Below are 26,003 nucleotides of genomic sequence, written 5' to 3'. Positions count from 1 at the left end.
CATCTGCTGGATCATAGAAAAAAATAACAGAATTCCAGAAAAGCATCTACTTCTGTTTTATTGATTATGCCAAAGCCTTTGACTGTGTAGATCACAACAAACTGTGGAAAATTCTTAAAGAGATGGGAATACCAGACCACCTGACCTGCCTCCTGAGAAATCTGTATGGAGGTCAAGAAGCAACAGTTAGAATCAGACAAGGAACAAGGGACTGGTTCCAAATTGGGAAAGGAGTACATCAAGACTGTATATTGTTACCCTGTTTATTTAACTTATATGCAGAGTACATCATGTGAAATACTGGACTGGATGAAAGACAAGCTGGAATCAAGATTTCTGGGAGAAATATCAATAACCTCAGATACACAGATGACACAACCCTATGGCAGAAAGTGAAGAGGAACTGAAGAGCCTCTTGATGAAAGTGAAAGAGGAGAGTGAAAAAAGCTTAAAACTCAACATTCAAAAAACTAAGATCATGTCATCTGGTCCCATCACTTCATGGCAAATAGATGGGGAAAAAATGGAAACAGTGAGAGACTTTATTTTGGGGGGCTCCAAAATCACTGCACATGATGACTGCAGCCATAAAATTCAAAGATGCTTGCCCCTTGGAAGAAAAGCTGTGACCAACCTAGACAGCATATTAAAAAGCAGAGACATTGCTTTGCCAACAAAGGTCCATCTAGTCAAAGCTATGGTTTTTCCAGTAGTCATGTATGGATGTGAGAGTTGGACTATAAAGAAGGCTGAGCACTGAAGAATTGATTTTTTTGAACTGTGGTGTTGGAGAAGACTCTTGAGAGTCCCTTGGACTGCAAGGAGATTCAACCAGTCCATCCTAAAGGAAATCAGTCCTGAGTATTCATTGGAAGGACAGATGCTAAAGCTGAAACTCCAACACACTGGCCACCTGATGTGAAGAACTGACTCATTTGAAAAAACCCTGATGCTGGGAAAGATTGACGGCAAGAGAAGAGGACGACAGAGGATGAGATGGTTGGATGGCATCACTGACTCAATGGACATTAGTTTGAGCCAGCTCTGGGAGTTGGTGATGGACAGGGAAGCCTGGTGTGCTGCAGCCCATGAGGTTGTAAACAGTTGGTCTGGACTAAGTGATTGAACTGAACTGAACTTGCACCATTTCAGGAAGTGACTCAGTTTTCCCAGGTATCTTTCAAATATACATGAATGCATAGCATATATTAAACCTCCAATTGTTTTTCTCCAGTTCATCTCCTTTTCATTATGAGGATCTCAGTAAAGGACATCAAAGGGTAGAGGGAAAATTATCTTTCCTCTCATATAATGCAACACAATAGTATTCAGAGATACAAAGGAATGAACCACCAACCCATCTATTAAAAAAGCATGAATCTAACACTTACATTACTAAGTGAAGGAATTCAGCCTCAAGTGCTACACACTGTACAAACTTATAAGACATTCTAGAAAAGGCAAAACAGACATGATAAACAGTTTATGGAATATGTGGCTGAAATATTTCACATGGTATTGTAGTGATGAATACCTGCCAATGTGCATTCGTCTAAGCACATAGATTTTTGTTTTTAGAACCCAACAAGTAAGTTATTACCTATTCACATTTATTTATTTATTCCAGTCAAAGACTGGAATGCAGAATTTAACAAAGAATCTAACTGATTGAGAAATGTATAAAAAACTTCAGGACTTCCCTGGTGGTCCAGTGGTTAAGACTCCACATTGGCAATGCAGGAAAGGTGGGTTCAATTCCTGGTCAGGGACCTAAAATCCCACATGCCATATAGCACAATCAAGAGATTTTTTTAAAAAATAAGAAAAAGAAAAAAACCCACTCTTAGTGGTAGGACAAAATGAGCTGACCTAAGTTCACTGTGGAAATGAATGGAATCTGCAGGCCAAAGGCAAAATGTACCATGCATAAACAATGGACTCTGTAAGTTCTTTCCTATGGGAGGTGGTAGCTAACAGGACTGAAACTACTGTATCAGTCATTGAATGGAACAAGTACAAAATTTGATAAATGACAAGTAGTAGAAGCCAGATTTCTTACCACTGGAGTGGGAAGTTACAGGCAGACAAAGTTAGAAGGTTAAAACACCTGAGTCAAAACAGATCAGGTTGGAGTCATAATTATAAACTATCTTTAGCCTAAGACAGAAACACATAGGTCCCTGTGAAAATCTTCAGACCTGTGTGTATGCATAGTCTGGGATACATGCATATGTATTTTCATGCATTGTCTTCTGAGAATAGTAAGTTCCCACATGCAAGTTTTTATTACTGCTCTCTAATAAAAAGGAATAAGTGTTCTTTAAATATGTGGTTGATACTAGGACTGAGACAGTAAGTATGTAAAGCAAGATGATCTTAAAATATGAGAAAGAAGTACCAAAAAACACCATGAAAGCTGAATTATGTAAAATAAAAACAGGAGAGCATGGGAAAAGCTCTCAGTAGCCAAAGCAAGAATAAACTAAGTAGTCTAATAACATAGTGCTGGATTATAACCAAAAGTTTAAAATAATTTTCATGTGTCCAAACTGGTTTTTTAAAAAGTTACATAGGTTTTATGAGTAGTGTTGAATAAAAATCTCAATGCAGAAAGACTCTAAATAATTGATACAGACACTCAGCTGTCCATCAAGTATGTGAAGCTAACTCCCCTCTCCTCAAGTGTGGATCCTGAATTATGACTTCCTCCTTCCTTAAGGCACACAGGATTGACATGGGGAAAATCAACAATAAAGACAGATAAAAAATGTTGGCAAAAATGTACAGAAATTGGAACTCCAACTTTATTTGTGGATATGTAAAACGGTGCAATCAGTGTGTGTAAAATTTCAGCATTTTCTCAAAAATATAGAAATGTAATTATCATATGTTTTGGAAGCTCCACTCCTAGACATACATACAAAGAATTTAAAACAGTTGTTCAAATATAAAGTTGTACACCAATATTCATAGCAGCACTGTTCTCAACAGCCCAAGGTAAAAACACTGAAAATGCCCACCAACAGGTGAATGAATAAGCAAAATAAGGTAAATCCATCCATAAGATGCAGTACTCTGCCATATAAAGGAATATAGTGAAATAGAGCCACAGCTGCAGAAAACAGTAGGGGGCTCCTCAAAAACAAACACAGAGTTAACATAGAATCCATCAATTCCGGTCCAGGGAATACACCCAAAATATTTAAAACCAAAAACTGGATATTCGTATCCCATATTCATAGAAGCATTATTCACAGTAGCCAAAAGGTGGAAGCAACACAAGCGTTCAACAGATGAATGGATAAGCACAGTGTAGTATATACACAATGGAATATGATTCAACCTTTAAAAACAAGATAACTCTCACACATGCCCTAATGTGAATGAACCTTCAAGTCATTATGTGAAGTTGAAACAAGGCCAACACAAAAGGAAAAATGTTCTGTGATTCCACCTGTATGAGATATCCATATAAGACAAATTCCAAGTAGAATAAGATAGCCAGGGATTGAAGGTGGTGAGTGTTTAATGGTTACAGTGTCACTTTGGGAAAAGGAAAAGATTCTAGAGATAAATGGTGAGGATATTTTTACAACGTGAGTGCAGTTAATGCTATAGAAGTGCATACTTAAAATGACTCAAATGATAAATATTATATGTTTGTAATCACAATTTAAAAATGATACAGGTTACAACATGGAAAAGCACTGAAAACATCCTCAGTGAAAGAAGCCACACAGAAAAAGCCATGCAGATCATAGTCATCTTGTCACTTTAAATCCACAAAAGATTTTGACATGAGGGAAAGCCCCAGTGGTGGTCCCAGAAAAAGAAAACTACATTAGAATGGAGAAAGACATTTGCACAAAGTTTGGGCAGCTGATACAAGTTGAAGTGGTCCTATGGATAGGATTGTTATGTGGACACCATAACTATCCCCCATTTGGGGGTTATGGGCTGGTTCCCTGGGAAAGTGACCCTGTTTTGGGTAAAACACATTGCATTTTTTGGTGTGAATATAGAAAACTTTGTACCACTATTTAAACATTAAACTTTTTAAATTTTACTAGAAAGTTTCAGTACAACCATGTAAGTCACATGCCAGAAAATCAGAGATGGCATCAAACATTGCAATAGGGTCCAAGACTTAACCAGACCAAATTCAACTAAAGTAGTGATGCTAATTGCCTTGTAGTAGTCCACATGGTATCAAAAGTCACCGTAGGAAGAGTAGCCACCATGCCTTGGGTGCTGAGGATGGCCCTGATAGATCTGAAACTGTGAGATGTCTGAATTCTAGTTGTCCATGTAACACTGCACCAAAGCAACTGTCAGAACTATAGAGTGAATTCAGGGACTTCCCTGGCAGTCCAGTGGTGAAGATTCTGCACATCCACTGCAGAGGGTCCAGGTTTGATCCTCGGTCAGGGAACTAAGATCCAACATGCTGAGTTGCATGACCAAAAAATAAATCAGTAGAACTGCAAGATCATGTGTGATTCTCTACACTAATAATGAACTATCAGAAAGAGAAATTAAGAAAACAATCCCCTGTACAATTGCATCCCCCCAAAACTAGAAATTTAAACAAGGACTTGAAAGAGCTACAGGCTAAAAACTGCAAGACACAGTGCTCAATTAAACTGAACAGATATGAAAAGACAGCCCATGCTCATGGGTGACAATACCATTAAAATCTCCATTCTAACCACAGTAACGTACACATTCATGCAATCACTACCAACATCTCATTGGCATTTTTCACAGAAACAAAAACAATGTTAACATCTGTGTAGAACCACAAAGGACCCAGAAGAGCCAAAGTGACCCTGAGAAAGGAAAATAGGCTGGCAGCATCTCCATCCCTGACTTCAATCTACATTATGCACCTAAAAGCACCACAAGATGTGTGGAACTATATCAGAAACAGGCAGAGATACCAGAGAGCCCAGAAATAAATCTACAGGTTCACGGTAATCAATTTACAAGAAAGGAGCTAAGAACACACACCCAGAAAAGGACAGTCCGCTCAATAAACCATGCTGGGAAAAACAGACACCACACACCAAGGAACAACACTGGACAGCATTCTATACCACAGACAAAAACTGACTAAAAACCCACAACTTTCCACATCAAGCCCTAACTGTCCTGGGTCCTCTGAAGACAGACACTCAGCAACAGCCACACACAGAAAGTTTCTTCCCAATTTTCCTCACCTTTTCCTTCAGCGGCACCACCTCCCTGCAGGTCCTGAGGAAACCAGACTCCTGTCAGACTCGACTGAACCCCACAATGTACCAAAGACGAAGCCCCAGCAGGTCCTGAGGAAACCAGGCTCCTGTCAACCTGAACTGAACCCCACAATGTCCCAAAGCCAAAGCCCTAATGGGTCCTGAGGGGCCAGACTCCCATCACCCTGGATTGAACCCCAAAATGTATCAAAGCTGAAAACCCAGTGGGTCCCAAGAAGACCAGACTCCCGTCAGCTTAAGCTGAACCCCACAATGTCCCAAAGCCAAAGCCCCAGTGGGTCGTCAGTGGCCAGACTCCCATCTCCCTGAACTGAACCCCACAATGTCCCAAAGCTGAAATCCCACTGGGTCCTGAAAAGACCAGACTCTTGTCAGCCTGAACTGAACCCCACAAAGTCCCAGAGCTGAAGCACCAGCAGGTCCTGAGGAGACCAGACTCCCATCAGCCTGAACTAACCCCACAAAGTCCCAAAGCCAAAGTCATAATGGGTCCTGAGGGGCCAGACTCCCATCACCCTGGATTGAACCCCAAAATGTATCAAAGCTGAAACCCCAGTGGGTCCTGAGGAGACCAGACTCCCGTCAGCTTGAACTGAACACCACAATGTCCCAAAGCCGAAGCCCCAGTGGGTCCTCAATGGCCAGATTCCCATATCCCTGAACTGAACTCCAAAAAGCCCCAAAGCTGAAGCACCAGCAGGTCCTGAGGAGACCAGACACCCACTCAGCCTGAACCCACCCCACAATGTCCCAAAGCCTAAACACCAATGGGTCCTGAGGAGACCCATCTCCTGTCAGCCTGAAGTGAACCCCACAATGTCCCAAAGCCAAAACCTGAGCAGGTCCTGAGGAGACCAGACTCCCTGTCTTCCTGAACTGAATCCCACAGCGTCCCAAAGCTGAAACCCCAGTGGGTCCTGAGGAGACCAGCCTCCTGTCAGCAGCCACACGCAGGTGCTCAGTCAGAGCGGGATTTCCGCTTGGGGTGGGGGTGGGTCAGGGAGGCGGGCTCCTCACTCCCTGCCAGCCAATGGGAACTGCAGGTCAAGCCTCCCTCACTCGCGCAGGCACAGCTAAGCGGAGACTCCGCCCCTCAGGGCAGTTCTGCTAGGTCCATTAAACTATGGAAATTCAAACTGAAGTATTGCCAATATCCAAAACTTCTCCAAAATAGTTTAGGAATAATTAACTTGAAACTGTATAGAATGAAATGTAGTCACCAAATTCACTCAAATTTATTAAGACATTTAAATTTTGAAGCTATCAAAACTGTGGACGTAAATATAGAAAATCTACATGACCCTGGCTTTGGCCTGTATATCATGAGCTTTGAGTTTTAACACACAAGCTGTCAGTCCACAAAAGAAAAATATTGTGGACCTTATAGAAATAGATGTCTATTCTGAAAGACCTCATTCAGAAAATCAAAATACAAGCCACAAACTGGGAGGAAAATATTTGCAAAATTCATATCTGATACAGGATTTGCACACAAAATAGACAAAGACCTCTTGAACAACCCTATAAACAATCAGTAAAGATCTGAACAGACACCCAGCCAAAAAAAAGTTATACAGATAGTACAAAATAGAAACACACTCAACATCATACACCATTCAGTTCAGTTCAGTTGTTCAGTCATGTCCGACTCTTTGCGGCCCCATGAATCACGGCACGCCAGGCCTCCCTGTCCATCACCAACTCCCAGAGTTTACTCAAACTCGTGTCCATCGAGTTGGTGATGCCATCCACCCATCTCATCCTCTGTCTTCCCCTTCTCCTCCTGCCCCCAATCCCTCCCAGCATCAGGGTCTTTTCCAATGAGTCAGTTCTTCGCATGAGGTGGCCAAAGCATTGAAGTTTCAGCTTCAGCATCTGTCCTTCCAATGAACACACAGGACTGGTCTCCTTTAGGATGGACTGGTTGGATCTCCATTAGGGAATTACAAATTAAAGTCACGAGCTATCACACTACACATGTTAGGGCTGCTAAATTCTAAATATATGACAATACCAATTGCTGGAGGCTGAGGAACAGCAGGAACGCTCCCTCACTGCTGGTGGGATGCACACATAGCCACCTTGTAACACAGTTGGGCAGTTTTCTCCAAAGCTAAACAAACCTCACCTTGGGATCTAACAGTTGTACTTCCAATGTTTAAGAAACTGCTTTGAAAAACCCATGCCCAAATGCAAATAAAGATGAACTTAGGCACAGCAGCACTATCCATAATAGTTAAAAGCTTGAAGTAATCAGGGTATCCTTCAATAGATGAATGCATAATTAAATTGGGGTATATCCATGTCAAAGCAAGTAGAACATGCCACCCCAAAATATGCCTCTCTGCTGTGAGGATTGCTTAAGTCCACTGCCATGAAAAAAAAAAAAAAAAAGAGGGCTCTCTGGAAACTATGCAGCAACTGCCGTTTTGTGACTGACATTTACAACAGAGAAATCTCTGCATTTGAGGGTTGTCCCTGTTTGCACCAGAAATACAAGGATAATTAAAACTCAACATCAATGCAGAAGTCCCGACTTAAATCTATAAACAATTATACCCTTCTTTACTGTGTTTTGTGTAATTACCTTCCATAACGGGCTTCTCCCACTCTTTGGAGTCTTCTGTGTTTAGCTGAAGATGGTATTTAAGGTGATGACTTTGAACGTTTCAGGGAGTGACTCGGGTTTCTTTGGCAGCTCCCCTGTACAGAGAAGCTATTTGTTGTTTTAGTCACTAAGTCATGTTCGCCTCTTTGCGACCCCACGGACTGTAGCCCGCCAGGCTCCTCTGTCCATGGGATTCCCCAGGCAAGGATACTGGAGTGGGTTGCCATTTCCTTCTCCAGGGGATCTTCCCAACCCAGGGGTCAAACCCAAGTCTCCTGTACTACAGGCAGATTCTTTACCACAAAGCCACCAGGGAAGCAGAGAGGAGGTACACTTCTGGTTTTTCTCCTGGTAATTTGTCTTTTATTATGGAAGGGCAGAGTGAAAATTGTTTTTCCTTCCATACACATGCAATGGAGTATTACTCATCAGTAGTAAGGAATGAACCACCAAACCTTGAAAAGCATGGTTAAATCTCACGTGCATGTTACTCAGTGAAAGAATACAGTCTGGAGAGACAGCACACAGTATGACCTCATTTATGACATTCTAGGAAAAGCAAAGCTACATAGATCATAAGCAGATCATCTGCTGAAGGGGATTGAAGTATTCCCTGTGATGCTTTAGGATGGACACCTGTCACTATGCATTTGTCTATGCTCATCGATTTGTATAGCCCAAGGAATCAAACAATCTATTCAAGTATAGTTATTTAGAGTGTAGGAGAGTCACAGGACAGAATATACGATGCCACAAAACCTAACCACGTTAGAAATGCACGAAAAAGATATCTCACTGTAGGAGATGGGGCAAAATGTGTTGACTTTGGAAATGAATGAAATCTATACACGAAAGGCAAAATGGCCTGCACATAAACACTAGGTTTCATTTTATAGAGGTCTTTCCAGAGTGCGGTAGCTAGCAATTATGAGACCACTGACATGTAATCTGAAGAGGAGAAAAGAGCTGACAAATGCAAATGGTGGGGGCCAGGCTCCTCACTGCAGGAGTGGGAAGTTACAGATAAGCAAAGAACAAGAGGATGAAGCTGAGCCCCTGACCACCGCTCCTTACGGCTCTGAGTTGTGTCCAACAGGACCACCATCACCTGCACATAGGTGCTATAACCCACCTGCCCCCTCCTGGCCTTTCCCCTTCCTCCCTGCGATGATTCCAGTGACATTTCCAGCCTGCACCCCTCTCCCAGGCCAGGTGCATCTGTCCATCCACGGCCTCCCCATCTCGTCCTGGGGACTAACAGGCCCCTCGAGCACTGCAGTCTTGCTGCTCCCCACGCCCAGGAGGCAGCCCCAGCTTCTCCAGCTGCTGAACCCAGACACCTGGTGTAACCGAGCAGGAGCCTGTGGGGCCCTCCCAGGACAGACCCCATCCTGTATCCTCTGCTGTAGCTCCTCTCTGAAGTATGGAGATAGTATCTGAGGCACACTCAGGGAGTTGTTTTATAGCTGCTAAAAGCCCCACTGAGTGGAAGAAGTTAACTACTTGATGAGCATGAACACATCACCCCCAGAGTGTCCAGGGCCTGAGGATTTGTGAGGTTAGCCGCCTGTTACCTCACCAACCAGAGAACCGTGCACCAGCAAATCACATACTCTATGGCCCCCTCCCTCATGTGACCTATAAAACTGCTTTCCTGAAACCCTTCAGGGATTTCGGGATTTAGAGCAGGAGTTACCTGTCTCCATGTGTTGGTGCGTTTATAATTAATGCTGCACTTTCCTTTACTGCAACTGGTGTCAGATGACTGGCTTTACTGCACTCAGGTGTGTGGACTCAAGTTTGGTTCAGTAACATGGAGGCCTCCCAGGTTCCCAGTTCCTTGTACCCCAGGGACTGTCAGCTCCTTCTCCAGGGCATATGGCCAACCCCCACACTAATTCCCCGCTACACCCACGGCCCTGGCCCAAGCCTAATCCCTCCATCAGGCCCTACAAAGCTCCCTGCCCTCATGGTGTGTCTTACATCCCACCCAACACGGTCTTTTTGATGCCTGAACAAGACCATGCCCCGCTTCTCCCTGTGATTCCCCTCACCTGATGAAGCCAGGCCTTGATCCATTCCAGGTGACTCCAGAGACCTCTTTCTTTCCAGACTCCACCTGTGTGGCCGCTGTCTGTGCCCGTCTATATGGGCCTGTGGTGATCTCCTAAAATAAGGGTTATTTTATACACAGATAATGGGGTGAATGGTGTCCCCAAAAGATGTGTCCCCCCAGAACATAGGAACAGGGCCGTATCTGGGCAAAGGGTCTTTGTAGATGTAGTTAAGGATCTCAAGGTAAGGTCCAGGGTTAGGGTGACCTTCAATCCAACTGACAGAGTCCTTATAAGAGATGAAAGAGGACACAGACGAGGAGCCTCGTGAAGATGAAGGCAGAGATGGGAGGGAGGGGGCCACAAGCCTCAGGACCCCTGGAGCCCCAAAGCTGGAAAAGGGAAGAAGGACCCTATCCTGGAAGCTCTGGAGGGACCTCAGCCCTGTGCCACCTTGATCTCAGGTGTCTGGTCTCCAGGACTGGGGGAGGATGAACTCCTGTTGTTTTAAATCACCCAACATGTGGTCGTCTGTTAGAGAAGCCACAGAGAACTCACGCAGGCCCTGCTCTGTAGAATCCTAGAAGTGTGGGTCTCACTAAATGAAGATGGAGGCTGGGTTACAGAACCCTCAGAGTCAGCACTGGGCCCTCAGAAAGGCTGTTAGAGAAGCCACAGAGAGCCCACACAGGCCCTGCTCTGTGGGATCCTAGAAGTGCGGGTCTCACTAAACGAAGATGGAGGCTGGGTCACAGAACCCTCAGAGTCAGCACTGGGCCCTCAGAAAGGCTAAAGCAGTGGCTGGACCCCCAAATGTTGAGGGGTCAAGTCTGAACCCTGTCCCTAGGGGTACTGGCTGCACACACCTCCCCAGGTTCTTACACCTGTATGTGGCATAGTAAGTATCTAGTCCTGACTGAGGACATTTAATGTCACTGTTCACATTGTTTATTATGAACCCACCAGTTACACAGGTGAAAACCCAATTAGGATTGCTACACCAATGAGCAATTCTGAAGATGGTCGGGGGTGGGGACTTACGTACAGACAGCAGCACTTCCACTCACCCACCACTCCTCCACACTCCCGACCCCCTCCTCCACATTCCTGACCCCCTCCTCTACCCTCCCAATCCCCCACCCCCACTCCCACGAGGAGGCTCCTCAGTGGGGAGCTGGGGGACCACACAGAGGCATCTTGAAGTAAATGCTGCCTGATCCCTAGGCTAGCTGCTCCTGAACATTCTCTACCCATCCCAGTTAAAATACTCAAATATGTGCCAAAAAAATTAGGGTTAGATACTCGTTAGTGAGCTGCTAATACATAAAGTAATCACCTCAAGGCTGAGAGTTGTACCAGGCTCCTCTCCCGCAACATACATCCTGATAGCACTGGCACAAGAAGTGTCATCCCCTGATGAGATATATTGTATCCACAAAACAATTGACACAAGTTTTGAGGAAAAATAGATTTCCAAGCAAGATACATAGTTTCATTAACATAGCTTAAGAGAAACATTTCCAGGAGTAAGATGTATTGTTTTGTTGAGCAATTAACAGCTCAAGGTTTGGGAAAAAGTTAGTTTGCAACACAGGATTAACAAAGACTCCTACAGTAGTAAAGCAGAGCAAAGGAATGTAGGGGGGGGGAAAGCCTCCAGCTTGAGGGTGTTAGCCTTTCCTCCCAAGACCTGCCTGTTAACTCTTTCTTCTCTAGTAAGAATGTGGCTTAATTAAACTGTTTCACTTTTGTTCAATTCATCTACATAGAGTTCTATAATACTTCAATAAGTAAATAAATTATACTTCCTTCCACCTTGGAAATTTCTTGGTCTATACTAATGTAAATTCCTAGTCCAGCACTGATACAATGAGTGTTACAGGTAGTAACAGTGCATAAATGATGATGAGTAATGAAAAGAAGTTTCTTTATTCTGTGTTAGAATTCTCTGTTTACTTTTATATAATTATTCAATGAAAATATTAGGGGAAGCACACTGATTGAAACCGCCCAGCCTGGCCAGGCACCATAGTAACCATTTGCATGAGTTGTTTTATGACAGGAGATCCTGATGAGGAATAGGGAACTAATAAGCCACCACCAACCGGAAGAGTTTGGGAAAGATCAAAAGGAGACACCACCTGTCCATCCACTTCCCAGAATCTCTCTTGCTAGCATCCATCTTGGCTGAGCGATGCGTGCGCCACCAGGAAAGACTCTGAATTCGAATGATTGGCCAAAGACCACCCAGAAACTAATCCCATCACCATAGAACCCAAGACTGCGAGCCACGTGGCAGAGCGGTTCTCCTGGGTTCCCTTATCCTCCTGCTCTCCACCCGGGTGCCCTTCCCAATAAAATCTCTTGCTTTGTCAGCACACGTGTCTCCTTGGACAATTCATTTCCGAGTGTTAGACAAGAGCCCAGTTTCGGGCCCTGGAAGGGGACCCCCTTCCTGCAACAAAAATATATTGATCAATGAAAAAAATGTCAAAACTATGGGTTGAACGTTTTATCACCATGTATAAATGCATGTTGAGTAATGCTGTGATAACTGTTAGTGTTGGCACAATGACTATCATTTTTTTTTTGACTATCATTTTTATTATGTCTTTTTCATATATTCCTTTTGAGGTTCTGTTCCATTATACACGATCATAAAATATTCAGTGTAGTTTCTTATACTATATAGTAGGTCCTGTGGTTTCTTTTACATATAGTAGCATGCATCTATTAATAACCCCAAACTCCTAATTAATCCCTTCCTACCTTTTCCCTTTTGGTAACCATAAATTTGTTTCTTACTTTTGTGAGTCTACCTCTGCTTCATAAATAAGTTCATTAGTATCAATTTTTTACATTCATTCCACATATAACTGATACCATATGACATGTCATTCTCTGTCTGACTTACTTCATGTAGTATGATAATCTCTAGGACCATCTATATGTGGCTGCAAATGTCATTACTTCATTCTAGTTTATGACTCAGTAATATTCCACTGTGTGTATGTATTTGTCTATGCACATAAACACATAAATATATCATATCTTCATCCATTCATCTGAAAATGGACATTCATTATTTATTTAGGTTGACTGTATTCATTTAAGTTGGCTTCTTGCCTTGGCTGCTGTAAATAGTACTGCTATGAACATAGAGGTACATTTACCATTTCAAAGTAGTTTTTTGTTTTGTTTTGTTTTTTGTTTTTGTTTTGTTTTTTTGTCTTTTCCACATATCTGACCAGAACGAGACTGCTGGGTCACGTAGCAACTCTGTTTTTAGCTTTTTTACAGAATCTCCATACTGCTCTCCATAGTGGCTACAACTTACATTCCTACCAATAGAACAGGAGGGTTCCTTATTCTCCACACCCACTCCAACACTTACTATTTGCAGACTTTTAATGATGGCCAATCTGATAGCTGTGAAGTAGTACTTCTTTAAAATGTATTTTTTATTTTCTTTTGAGTAAATGTCAAAACTATGGATTGTCTGTCTCTATAAGCCCTACATACCTAAGTACTTGATTATTATATTTAGGTAGCTAACTCACAGTTCTAATAACTTGGGTTAGAAAAGTAAAGGCAATATATTTGTTAGATGAATCAATAGAATCTTATTATATATCATTATATGTTGACCTTGTTTTGGGAGTCTAGCAGGGTGATGGTGTCAATTGCAAAGTAGGAGATTGAGACTGAGGTAAGAGGGTTTCATTAAACAGGCAGTTTATCTGAAATGTGCATGTGTACATATGTATGTCTTTGCTCTATATCCTATAACCATTCAACCAATGTCACGTTATGTTTCCTGATGTTGGTAAATAATATTTAATTTAATGTTAGCTAAAAGCTGCTTGACTGCCTTAAGGATGTTGACATTCATAGTTAATTCCCAAAGCCCCCCAAAATTAAAAAATAGCAAATGCATGAAACAACTATGTGAGCATGGCAGGTTAATCATGATGTCTTATTTAAGGGGAAGCAGTAAACAATTTTATGTGAGATGAAGTAAGAACCAGATACCACAAACAGTTCATTTACAGAAATCCACATGGAGTGTGGGCCAGAAATTAAGGCACATTTGGGGGCAAGTGGATACTTTCTCACACCTTCATAATTAAGCTCTGATTATCAGCAATGACAGGCTTGTTCACCACAAATGATATCAGGTCAGTTCAGTTCAGCCGCTCAGTCATGTCTGACTCTTTGAGACCCCATGGAATGCAGCATACCAGGCTTCCTTGTCCATCACCAACTCCCAGAGTTTACTCAAACTCATGTCCATTGAGTCAGTGATGCCATCCAACCATCTCATCCTCTGTCATACCCTTCTCCTCCCACCTTCAATCTTTCCCAGCATCAGGGTCTTTTCAAATGAGTCAGTTCTTCACATCAGATGGCCAAAACATTGGAGTTTCAACTTCAGCGTCAGTCCTTCCAATGAATATTCAGGACTGATTTCCTTTAGAATATATCATGTAATACAAATGATATATCATGTAATATATACACTATACATTATATATATTACATGTAACATATACATATAATAAAGCATAGCACTATACTTATATATGTAGAGGGGGCATATAATTCTTAAAGTACAACTATGTACTCCTAGTTTTTATGACATGAATCTTTAATGCTTGTGTAGCAATTAATGAAAGTGTTTATGTCCCATTGACAAGTTGCTCAGGAAATAGTAAAGCGAGAGCATCTTCCCTGAGTCTTGAGGAGACATATTACTTCCCATTTCTTACAAAGACTCTTAAATTTTAGCAGGTTACTTTTAATAATGCTTATTAGTACTAAAACAACAACAAATACAAAGAAGTATAGAGCAGATGCTAGTTCTCCAATTATAATGTATCAGTGATCAATGGACTCTCTTCCAATTCATGTTAGTGTTATTAGGTCCACTACTGGGAATCCAAAGAAACATTAACTAAGAGGTCAGAATGTTATACTTTATTGTTTTGATATACAAACAATTGGGGAAACTGCTAAAATGACAATTTAGGCTAAAGATAAAACACCCATTTATTGTGAATGGATCACAGAATAGCATATGCAAAAACAAGTATTATTTCAGCTTGATGTGAAGTGAGAGTGTTGAAGGGGTTAGCTAGAGTGTAACTTTCTGGGTTTCCTAGAAGGTCAGATGAGACTATTACTAGAATTAATATGACAGTTAATAAGAACAAAACAACCAAGTGATCCTTAACTTTGTAGTATGGATGAAATGAGATTTTACCATAACTGGATGGGATCCCTGTCGGATTACTAGACTGTTTCATGAAAGAATAGGAGGTAACTGACTGCTAAAATTGTAATAAAAAATGGGGGGATTAAGTGGAAGGAAAAGAATAGAATGAGAGTGATTTTATCAACTGAGAATCTTCTGCTGATTCTTTTCACTATGTTAATGCCAATGGGAGGAATGGCTAAAATGAAATTTGGAGTAACTTCCTCCTGAAAAGAACCTTTAGCTTCATTAAACAGGTAACAAATTAATGCTATGACTATTAAAACTGTGGAAAAGTCTTAAACAGATGGGAATACCAGACCACCTGACCTGCCTCCTGAGAAACCTATATGCAGGTCAAGAAGTAACAGTTAGAACTGGATATGGAACAACAGACTGGTTCCAGACAGGAAAAGGAGTACGTCAAGGCTATATATTGTCATCCTGTTTATTCAACTTATATGCAGAGAACATCATGAGAAATGCTAGACTGGATGAAGCATAAGCTGGAATCAAGATTACTGGGAGAAATATCAATAACCTCAGATATGCAGACGACACCACCCTGATGGCAGAAAGTAAAGAAGAACTAAAGAGCTCCTTGATGAAAATGAAAGATGAGAATGAAAAGAATGGCTTAAACCTCAACATTCAGAAAACTAAGATCATGGCATCTGGTCTCATCACTTCATGGCAAATAGGTGGGGAAACAATGATAGACTTTATTTTGGGGGGTTCCAAAATCATTGCAGATGGTGACTGCAGCCATGAATTTAAAAGACCCTTGCTCCTTGGAAGAAAAGCAATGAGCAACCTAGACAGTGTTTTAAAAAGCAGAGACATCACTTTACCAACAAAGGTCCGTCTAGTTAAAGCTTTGGTTTTTCCAATAGTCATGCATGGATGTGAGAGTTGGACCGTAAAGAAAGCTAAGTGCCGAAGAATTGATGCTTTTGAACTGTGGTGTTGGAGAAGGCTCTTGAGAGTCTCTTGGACAGCAAGGCGATCCAACCAGTCTATCCTAAAGGAAATCAGTCCTGAGTCTTCATTTAAAAGCCTGGTGTTGAAGCTGAAACTGCAATACTTTGGCCACCTGATGTGAAAAACTGACTCATTTGAAAAGACCCTGATACGGGGTATGATTGAAGGAGGGAGGAAAAGGGGACAAGGGGACAACAGAGGATGAGATCGTTGGATGGCATCACTGACTCAATGGACATGAGCTTGAGTAAGCTCTGGGAGTTGGTGATGGACAGGGAAGCCTGGCATGCTGCAGTCCATGGGGTCACAAAGAGTCAGACATGACTGAGCAACTGAATTGAATTGAACTGAAAGGTGTTCTAATGTTTCATATTTCTAATAAGGTGTAAAATCCTCCCTGTAAGCCTCTTGTTACGTGAGTACATACACAAATAAAGAATATGGAACCTCCATTTTCATGTAAATAACAAATAATCCATAGACTACTAACATATTGATACAGATGACCTATGGATGATAAAACAATTATTGTTTGATATATAATAAATAGCTAGAAATAAATCTGTCATATTTCATTTGTAAACTTAAACAAATGCAAAACAAACAGTGGGAATTTCATTATGATGAAATATTTCATGGGGATGATAGATCAATAAATGCAATGTAAACAATTTTGATTAAAACTGGAATTCTCAAATGTTAGTCATTAATGTTCTTATAGTTGAAATACAATGATGACTTTTCATTTCATTGGCATAGTTCCACTTCATGTAAGAATACAAATGACATTTATTGTATTTTAAGTACTGTTTCTGTTGTTAGGGTTTTGTTTTGTTTTGTTTTGTTTCATTTATTTTTATTAGTTGGAGGCTAATTACTTTACAGTATTGTAGTGGTTTTTGTCATACATTGACATGAATCAGCCATGGATTTACATGTGTTCCCCATCCTGTTTCCCCCTTCCACCTCCCTCCCCATCCCATCCCTCTAGGTCTTCCCAGTGCACCAGCCCTGAGCACTTGTCTCATGCATCCAACCTGGGCTGGTGATCTGTTTCACGCTTGATAATATACATGTTTCAATGCTGTTCTCGCAGATCATCCCACCCTAGCCTTCTCCCACGGAGTCCAAAAGTCTGTTCTATACATCTGTGTCTCTTTTTCTGTCCTTCATATAGGGTTATCGTTACCATCTTTTACAATTCCATATATATGTGTTAGTATACTGTATTGGTGTCTATCTTTCTGGCTTACTTCACTCTGTATAATTGGCTCCAGTTTCATCCATCTCATTAGAACTGATTCAAATGTATTCTTTTTAATGGCTGAGTAATATTCCATGGTGTATATGTACCATAGCTTTTTTATACATTCATCTGCTGATGGGCATCTAGGTTGCTTCCATGTCCTGGCTATTATAAACAGTGCTGCGATGAACATTGGGGTACATGTGTCTCTTTCAGATCTGGTTTCCTTGGTGTGTATGCCCAGGAGTAGGATTGCTGAGTCATATGGCAGTTCTATTTCCAGTTGTTTTTTTTTTTTTAATTAATTTATTTATTTTTTCAGTGGGTTTTGTCATACATTGACATGAATCAGCAATAGATTTACACGTATTCCCCATCCCGATCCCCCCTCCCACCTCCCTCTCCACCTGATTCCTCTGGGTCTTCCCGGTGCACCAGGCTTGAGCACTTGTCTCATGCATCCCACCTGGGCTGGTGACCTGTTTCACCATAGATAATATACATGCTGTTCTTTCGCAACATCCCACCCTCACCTTCTCCCACAGAGTTCAAAAGTCTGTTCTGTACTTCTGTGTCTCTTTTTCTGTTTTGCATATAGGGTTGTCGTTACCATCTTTCTAAATTCCATATATATGTGTTAGTATGCTGTAATGTTCTTTATCTTTCTGGCTTACTTCACTCTGTATAATGGGCTCCAGTTTCATCCATCTCATTAGAACTGATTCAAATGAATTCTTTTTAACGGCTGAGTAATATTCCATGGTGTATATGTACCACAGCTTCCTTATCCATTCATCTGCTGATGGGCATCTAGGTTGCTTCCATGTCCTGGCTATTATAAACAGTGCTGCGATGAACATTGGGGTGCACGTGTCTCTTTCAGATCTGGTTTCCTCAGTGTGTATGCCCAGAAGTGGGATTGCTGGGTCATATGGCAGTTTTATTTCCAGTTTTTTAAGAAATCTCCACACTGTTCTCCATAGCGGCTGTACTAGTTTGCATTCCCACCAACAGTGTAAGAGGGTTCCCTTTTCTCCACACCCTCTCCAGCATTTATTGCTTGTAGACTTTTGGATAGCAGCCATCCTGACTGGAGTGTAATGGTACCTCATTGTGGTTTTGATTTGCATTTCTCTGATAATGAGTGATGTTGAGCATCTTTTCATGTGTTTGTTAGCCATCTGTATGTCTTCTTTGGAGAAATGTCTGTTTAGTTCTTTGGCCCATTTTTTGATTGGGTCATTTATTTTTCTGTAATTGAGCTTCAAGAGTTGCTTGTATATTTTTGAGATTAATCCTTTGTCTGTTTCTTCATTTGCTATTATTTTCTCCCAATCTGAGGACTGTCTTTTCACCTTACTTATAGTTTCCTTTGTTGTGCAAAAGCTTTTAAGTTTCATTAGGTCCAATTTGTTTAGTTTTGCTTTTATTTCCAATATTCTGGGAGGTGGGTCATAGAGGATCTTGCTGTGGTTTATGTCGGAGAGTGTTTTGCCTATGTTCTCCTCTAGGAGTTTTATAGTTTCTGGTCTTACATTTAGATCTTTAATCCATTTTGAGTTTATTTTTGTGTATGGTGTTAGAAAGTGTTCTAGTTTCATTCTTTTACAAGTGGTTGACCAGCTTTCCCAGCACCACTTGTTAAAGAGGTTGTCTTTTTTCCATTGTATATCCTTGCCTCCTTTGTCAAAGATAAGGTGTCCATAAGATATAAAATTAATAGCATGGACTTTAAAAATTAAAAATTTAAACTCAGTGAAATGCCTTATTCAGAAAACATAAATACAAGCTAAAAACAGAGAAGAGTATTTATAAAATATATATCTGATAAAGGATTTATACTAACATTATACCAAAAACTGTACAGTAAATAACCTCTTTAAAGTTATAAATCTGAACATCTGGCAGAAGACAATATACGGACAGGAGATAAGCATATAAACACACTCAAAATCATATATCATTAGGAAATTACAAAGTAAAACAGTGAATGAAGTAGCACTGCAAACCTATAAGAACCACTGAACTCAACAGAAAAAAAAGGAAGAAAGAAAAATGACCCTATTGATTTATGGTCAGTGAGGAAATACACAAACTCCTTTACTGCTGCCGAGATGCATATACAGCTGCTCTGAAAGACAGTTTGACAGTTTTTTCCAAAGTTGAACAAGGTTCACCAGAGGATCCAACAGAGCACATCTAATATTTAGGAAATTACTGTTATACACAGTGTCCAAACAAAAACATCATGCAATTATGCATAGCAACTCTACTAATGATGGCTAAAAACTTTTAAATATCAGGATGTCCTTTAGTAGATGACTGTGTAAGCAAACTAAAACATCCAAGTGAAAGATGGCAAATGCCACCTCTTTGGAGTGAGTATTGGGAGCTGATTGATTTTTTTTTAAAAAGGACACATGATCACCTCTGAAACCCAAGTTAAGGTGGCTCTTCTGTGGGTCAAATTTACAATTATAAGGGAAATCTTCATTTGCAAGGAAATCTCCCTGTCTATGGGCTTCCTAGGGGGCTCAGTGGTAAAGAATCTGCCAGCCAATATCCTCTAGAGAATATCTGACAATATCCTCTGGAGAAGAAAAGGACAATGCACTCCAGTATCCTTGCCTGGAAAATCCCATGGACAGAGGAACCTCGAGGGCTACAGTCCAGGGAGGTGCAAAAAGTCAGACTTGACTCAACAGCTAAACAACAGCTCCCCCTCTATGCCCAGAATAGAAAAATGACAATCCTGTGAAATTCTGGTCAATAGGGAAGACTAAGACACATATCTGCACAACAACCACACCCTTCCTTTCATTTTTATTTCTTTTAACATTTATTTACTTGGCTGCAATGGGTCAGTCTTCATTACTGCACACAGGATCTTCAATTGCAACATGTGAACTCTTAGTTGTGCACATGGGATCCAGTTCCCAGACCAGGGATCAATCCAGGACCCCTGCACTAGAAGGGCAGAGTCTTTGTCACTGGACCACCAGGGAAATCTCTGTTTTGTTTTGAGATGAAGATGGTATCTAAGGTGATATCTTGGGCCATTTCAGATAGCAACTCAATTTCCTGGGTTTCTTCAGTGTATAAACAGCTATACATATTATTAAAATTGTTTGCACAATGAGTGAAGGTAGTTTATACTACAACACTGTACGCTTAAAAGTATTTAAATGATATGTCATGTTACTTATTTTTAATTACAATGGGAAAAATAATATAGTACTGATACACAATACAACATGAATAAACACTAAAAACATCCTTAGTGAAAAACCATCCATACAGAAAAGGCCACCCAGATCCCATATTTATCTTATTTGTTTTAAATCCATGAAGATTGTCCAGATGACAGAAAACCTCAGTTGCATTCCAGAAAAGAAAACTGGATGAGGATGGGAAAAAGACATATTCATACAGTTTGGAGAACTAGTGAAAGTAGAAGTGGGTCTATGGATTACATAATAATGTGGAGACCATATGATTTCCTGAATTGGGCATTATGTGCTGGTTCCTCAGGGGAATGTGCCCATTTAGGGTAAAATATATGGAGTGTTTTAGGTGATGTAGCAAATATGAGTACTTTGTACCATTATGAGGAGTTTCCTGAACATTTTGCATTACTAGAAAGTTAAGACCATGCCAGAAAATCACATAAGACAGGCATGAAACTTGGTTACAGAGGCCAAGACTTACCCAGATCAAATTCAGAGGATGCTGTGATGCTCATTGCCCTCATAGGCGTCCATCTGGGATGAAGAAGCACTGTCGGAAGAGTCCGTTAGTGGCCACCATGTTTTGGGTCCACCAGATAACCTAGTTCAGGACAAGCTGAAACTGCAGACATACATTTTCCAACATCACTTCATAAAAAGCTGTTAGAATACATAAATTTAGTATAGTTGAAGAATTTGATAACAGCATACAGATATCTGTTTATTTCTATACACTAATAATAAACCTTTAGAAAGAAAAATTAACAAATTCCCATTTACAGCATCAAAAGGAATAAAATATCTAGCAACAAATTTAACCAAGGACATAAAAGACTGTTACTCAGAAAAACTAATGAGCATCAATAAACAAATGGAGGAAAACACAAAAAAACAGGAAAATATTCTATGCTCATGCAATGGAAGAATGAGTTATTAAAACATCCATTTTAACCAAAGCCATTAGCAAATGCAATTATAATATAATGTTCAAGGGCATTCTTCATAGAAATATAAATATTCCTAATATTAGTATGCAAGAACTAAGAACTCTGAATAGCCAGAGACTCTGAGAAAGAACACAGCTAGAGGCATCTTACTCCCTGACTTCAAGCTACAGAAAGGAGCTGTGGTAACCACAGCAGAGAGGAACTGGCACAAACACAGACTACAGGAGAACAGAGAACCCAGGAATAAGCCCATGTGTACGTCGACAGTTAATTCATGAAAATCGAACCAAGAAGGTGCAAAGAGAAAAGGACAGTCCTCTCAAGAAACAGTGCCAGGAAAACTAGATACCCTACAGCAAAGAACATTACTGATCATCCTCCCCATCACACAGAAACCTCACCAAAACCCCACCATTTTCCATATCGAGCTCTTTCCCTCCTGAGTCCTCTGAGGCTTGGCCTGCCTGGTCAGCACCTAGCTGCTCACAGGAAACGTCTCCTTTGTCCTCATTTTTCCCTCTTCCAGCGCCTCTTCGCTGGTCGGTACTGAGTCAGCTCTGCTCCTCTCAGGGTGGATGCAGCTCTGCTATCCAGAAGCCTGAGCCCTGATGGGTGTTGAGGAGACAAAGCTCCATCAGCTGTGCCTGGAGCCGAGTCTGGGGGCAGAACATGACTGTGCCCGTGCGTCGGGGGTGGGTGTAATGCCCCCTGCACACCACCAAGTTCAACCCCCAGATGCAGCATCCAGAATGCTCTTCTTCTGGGTGCACTAAGCTCAGAAATCCAAACTGAAATGGAGTCGACCATCTCCACAACCCTTCTCAAAATAATTACTTGAAACAATTAATTAATTAGAAACCATATGATTTAGAAACATCAGTAGACCAGTAGAACATCGCTGGTCATCCTCTACATTGCACAGAAACCTCACTAAAAACAGTGAAGAACAGTGATGTTTCTAATTAATCAGAAACCACACAGACACGAACTTTGCAACTGACACCACAATTCAATGACAAAGCTGTTAAAAAATTTTGAAAAAAAAAAAAAAACCCTAAGGTCTGCTAATGAGTTTTAACACAAAACACTAAAAGCCAGCTTACAAAATTTTAAAAAATAAACTAATTAAAAGGTTGACTTTCAAAAAAAGTATGCATTTCTACTCTGTGAAGGACCTTATTCAGAAAACAAAACAAACAAACAAACAACCTCTTAGAGGAACCATGGACTGAAACCACCCTCCCTTGCCAGGCACCACACTAACCACTTGCATCAGTTACCTTACAACAGGAGGGCTTGGTAAAGCACTCAGTACTAACAAGCTACCACCAACGGTAAGAATCCGGCAAGCTCAAAAAGAGAGAGGACATGCCAGGCCTTAGGCCCCACCAACCTCATAGGACTATGAACAGAAGCTCAGAACACTGTACAGGAGGCAGTGATCAAGACCATGCCCAAGAAGAAGAAATGAAAAAGGCAAAATGGTTGTCTGAGAAGGCCTTACAAATAGCTGAGAAGAGAAAAGAAGCTAAGGACAAAGGAGAAAAGGAAGGATCTATCGATCTGGATGCAGAGTTCCAAAGAATAGCAAGGAGAGATAAGAAAGCCTTCCTAAGTAATCAATGCAAAGAAATAGAGGAAAACAATAGAATGGGAAAGACTAGAGATCTTTTCAAGAAAATTAGAGACCAAGGGAACATTTCATCAAAGTTGGGCACAATAAAGGACAGAAATGGTATGAACCTAACAGAAGCAGAAGATATTAAGAAGAGGTGGCAATACACAGAACTATACAAAAAAATAACTAAACGAAAAAGACCTTCATGATTCAGATAACCATGAGGGTGTGATCACTCATTTGGAGACATTCTGGAATGCAAAAGTCAAGTGGGACTTATGAAGCATCACTGCAAACAAAGCTAGTGGAGGTGATGGGATTCCAGCTGAACTATTTCAAATCCTAAAAGATGATCCTGTGAAAGTGCTGCACTCAATATGCCAGCAAATTTGGAAAACTCAGCAGTGGCCACAGGACTGGAAAAGGTCAGTTCTCATTCCAATCCCCAAGAAAGGCAATGCCAAAGAATGCTTAAACTACCACACAATTGCACTCATCTCACACCCTAGTAAAGTAATGCTCAAAATTCTCCAAGCTAGTCTTCAACAGTACATGGACCAAGAACTTCCAGATGTTCATGCTGGATTTAGAAAAGACAGAGGAACCAGAGATCAAATTGCCAACATCTGTTGGATCATAGAAAAAGCAAGAGAGTTACAGAAAAACATCTACTTTTGCTTCTTTGACTATGCCAAAGCCTTTGACTGTGTGGATCACAACAAACTGGGGAAAATTCTTCAAGAGATGGGAATACCAGACCACCTGACCTGTCTCTTGAGAAATCTGTATGCAGGTCAAGAAGCAACCATTAGAACCAGGCATGGAACAACAGACTGGATCCAAATTGGGAAAGGAGTACATCAATGCTGTATATTGTCACCCTGCTTATTTAACTTACATGCAGAATACACCATGCGAAATGCCAGACTGGATGAAGCACAACCTGGAATCAAGATTGCTGGGAGGAATATCAATCACCTCAGATATGCAGATGGCACCACCCTTATGGCAGAAAGTGAAGAGAAACTGAAGAGCCTCTGGATGAAAGTGAAAGAGGAGAGTAAAAAAGCTGACTTAAAACTCAACATTCAGGAAAATGAAGATCATGGCATCCTTCTCATCACTTCATGGCAAATAGATGGGGAAACAATGGAAACAGTGCCAGACTTTGTTATCTTGGACTCCAAAATCATGGCAGATGGTGAGTGCAGCCATGAAATTAAAAGACGCTTGCTCCTTGTAAGAAAAGCTATGACCAGCCTAGACAACATATTAAAAAGCAGAGACATTACTGTGCCAACAAAGATCCATCTAGTCAAAGCTTTGGTTTTTTCCAGTGGTTGTGAATGGATGTGAGAGTTGGACTATAAACAAAGCTGAGCGCTGAAGAATTGATGCTTTTGAACTGTGGTGTTGGAGAAGACCCTTGAGAGTCCCTTGGACTGAAAGGAGATTCAACCAGTCCATCCTGAAGGAAATCAGTCCTGACTATTCGTTGGAAGGACTGATGCTGAAGCTGAAGCTCCAATACTTTGGCCACCTGATGCAAAGAACTGACTCATTTCTGGGGAAGATTGAAGGAGGGAGGAGAAGGGGATGACAGGATTAGATGGTTGGATGGCATCACCTGCTTGATGGACATGAGTCTGAGTAAGCTCTGGGAGTTGGTAATGGACAGGGAGGCCTGGAGTCCTGCAGTCCATGGGGTTGCAAAGAGTTGGACTTAACTGAGTGACTGAACTGAACCGAACTGATGAGGGGAAGGTGAGGAACAAAGTAAAAAGACTATTCCTTCCTTGCAAATGTCCCCTAGAATGGCAAGCCTCAGGCAGGGAATGTGTTAGTTGTTTCGCTTCCTTGCAGTCCTTCACAGGTGGGCTGCTCAAGTTATCTCCCTGAGGCAGGCCATTATGTGTATTTATAATAATAATAAAAAAAAAAAAACCTTTAAACTCACAGAAGCAAATCCAGTGTAAATTTAAAATTTATCCTTCCAGGTTACACTACTAGAAAATTACAAATCAAAATCATGAGATATCACACCACACCTATCAGAGCTGCAAAACTCCGAATTGATGACAATGTCAACTACAAATTGGCACTTGCCAAGAGCATTTGCCAGTTGTGTTAGTTGCTCAGTCATGTCCAACTCTTTACGACGCTGTGGACTGTAGCCTGCCAGACTCCGCTGTCCATGGGATTCCCCAGGCAAGAACACTGGAGTGAACTGCCATTCCCTCCTCTCCAGCAGCAGCAGGGGCGTTTGCCATCTGCCTTTGTGGAGACTGAACCTCGTGCTGCTGCAGCTGTGACACGTAAACCTCCCCGAGGGGGCTCAGGGGGGAGCGAGGCTCTCTGTGCTCAAGGAGCCTGGTGGCACAGGTCTTTGCATAGTTGGATGTTTTTAGGAACTGATATTATGATCTCAATCCTTGCATCTCCTCATATCTAGAAAAACACTAAATCCCTTCATGGTGACATCAGCTCCTCGTGACTAGCACCAAACTGTTTTTAAAATAAGCACTTGATTGCATTGAACTCCACCTTCACCAAAATCTTATATATTGAACTTCCCCCACTACCTCTGTGGAGCAGTCTCTCAGAGCTATCTGAGTGCTGTCTCCCAGGCTGCAGTCCCATTGCACCAAATAAAGCTTAACTCACAACTCTCAAATTGTGCACTTTTTTGCATGCTAATTCACTACAGTCATGTTCTAGCCTATGGGCCGTAGCCCACCAGGCTCCTCTGTCCATGGGATTCTCCAGGCAAGAATACTGCAGTGGGTTGCCACGCCCTTCTCCAGGGGCTCTTC

This window comes from Cervus elaphus, chromosome 25 (assembly GCF_910594005.1).
Source record: "Cervus elaphus chromosome 25, mCerEla1.1, whole genome shotgun sequence".
NCBI lineage: Eukaryota > Metazoa > Chordata > Mammalia > Artiodactyla > Cervidae > Cervus > Cervus elaphus.
This window is presented reverse-complemented; position numbering follows the sequence as displayed.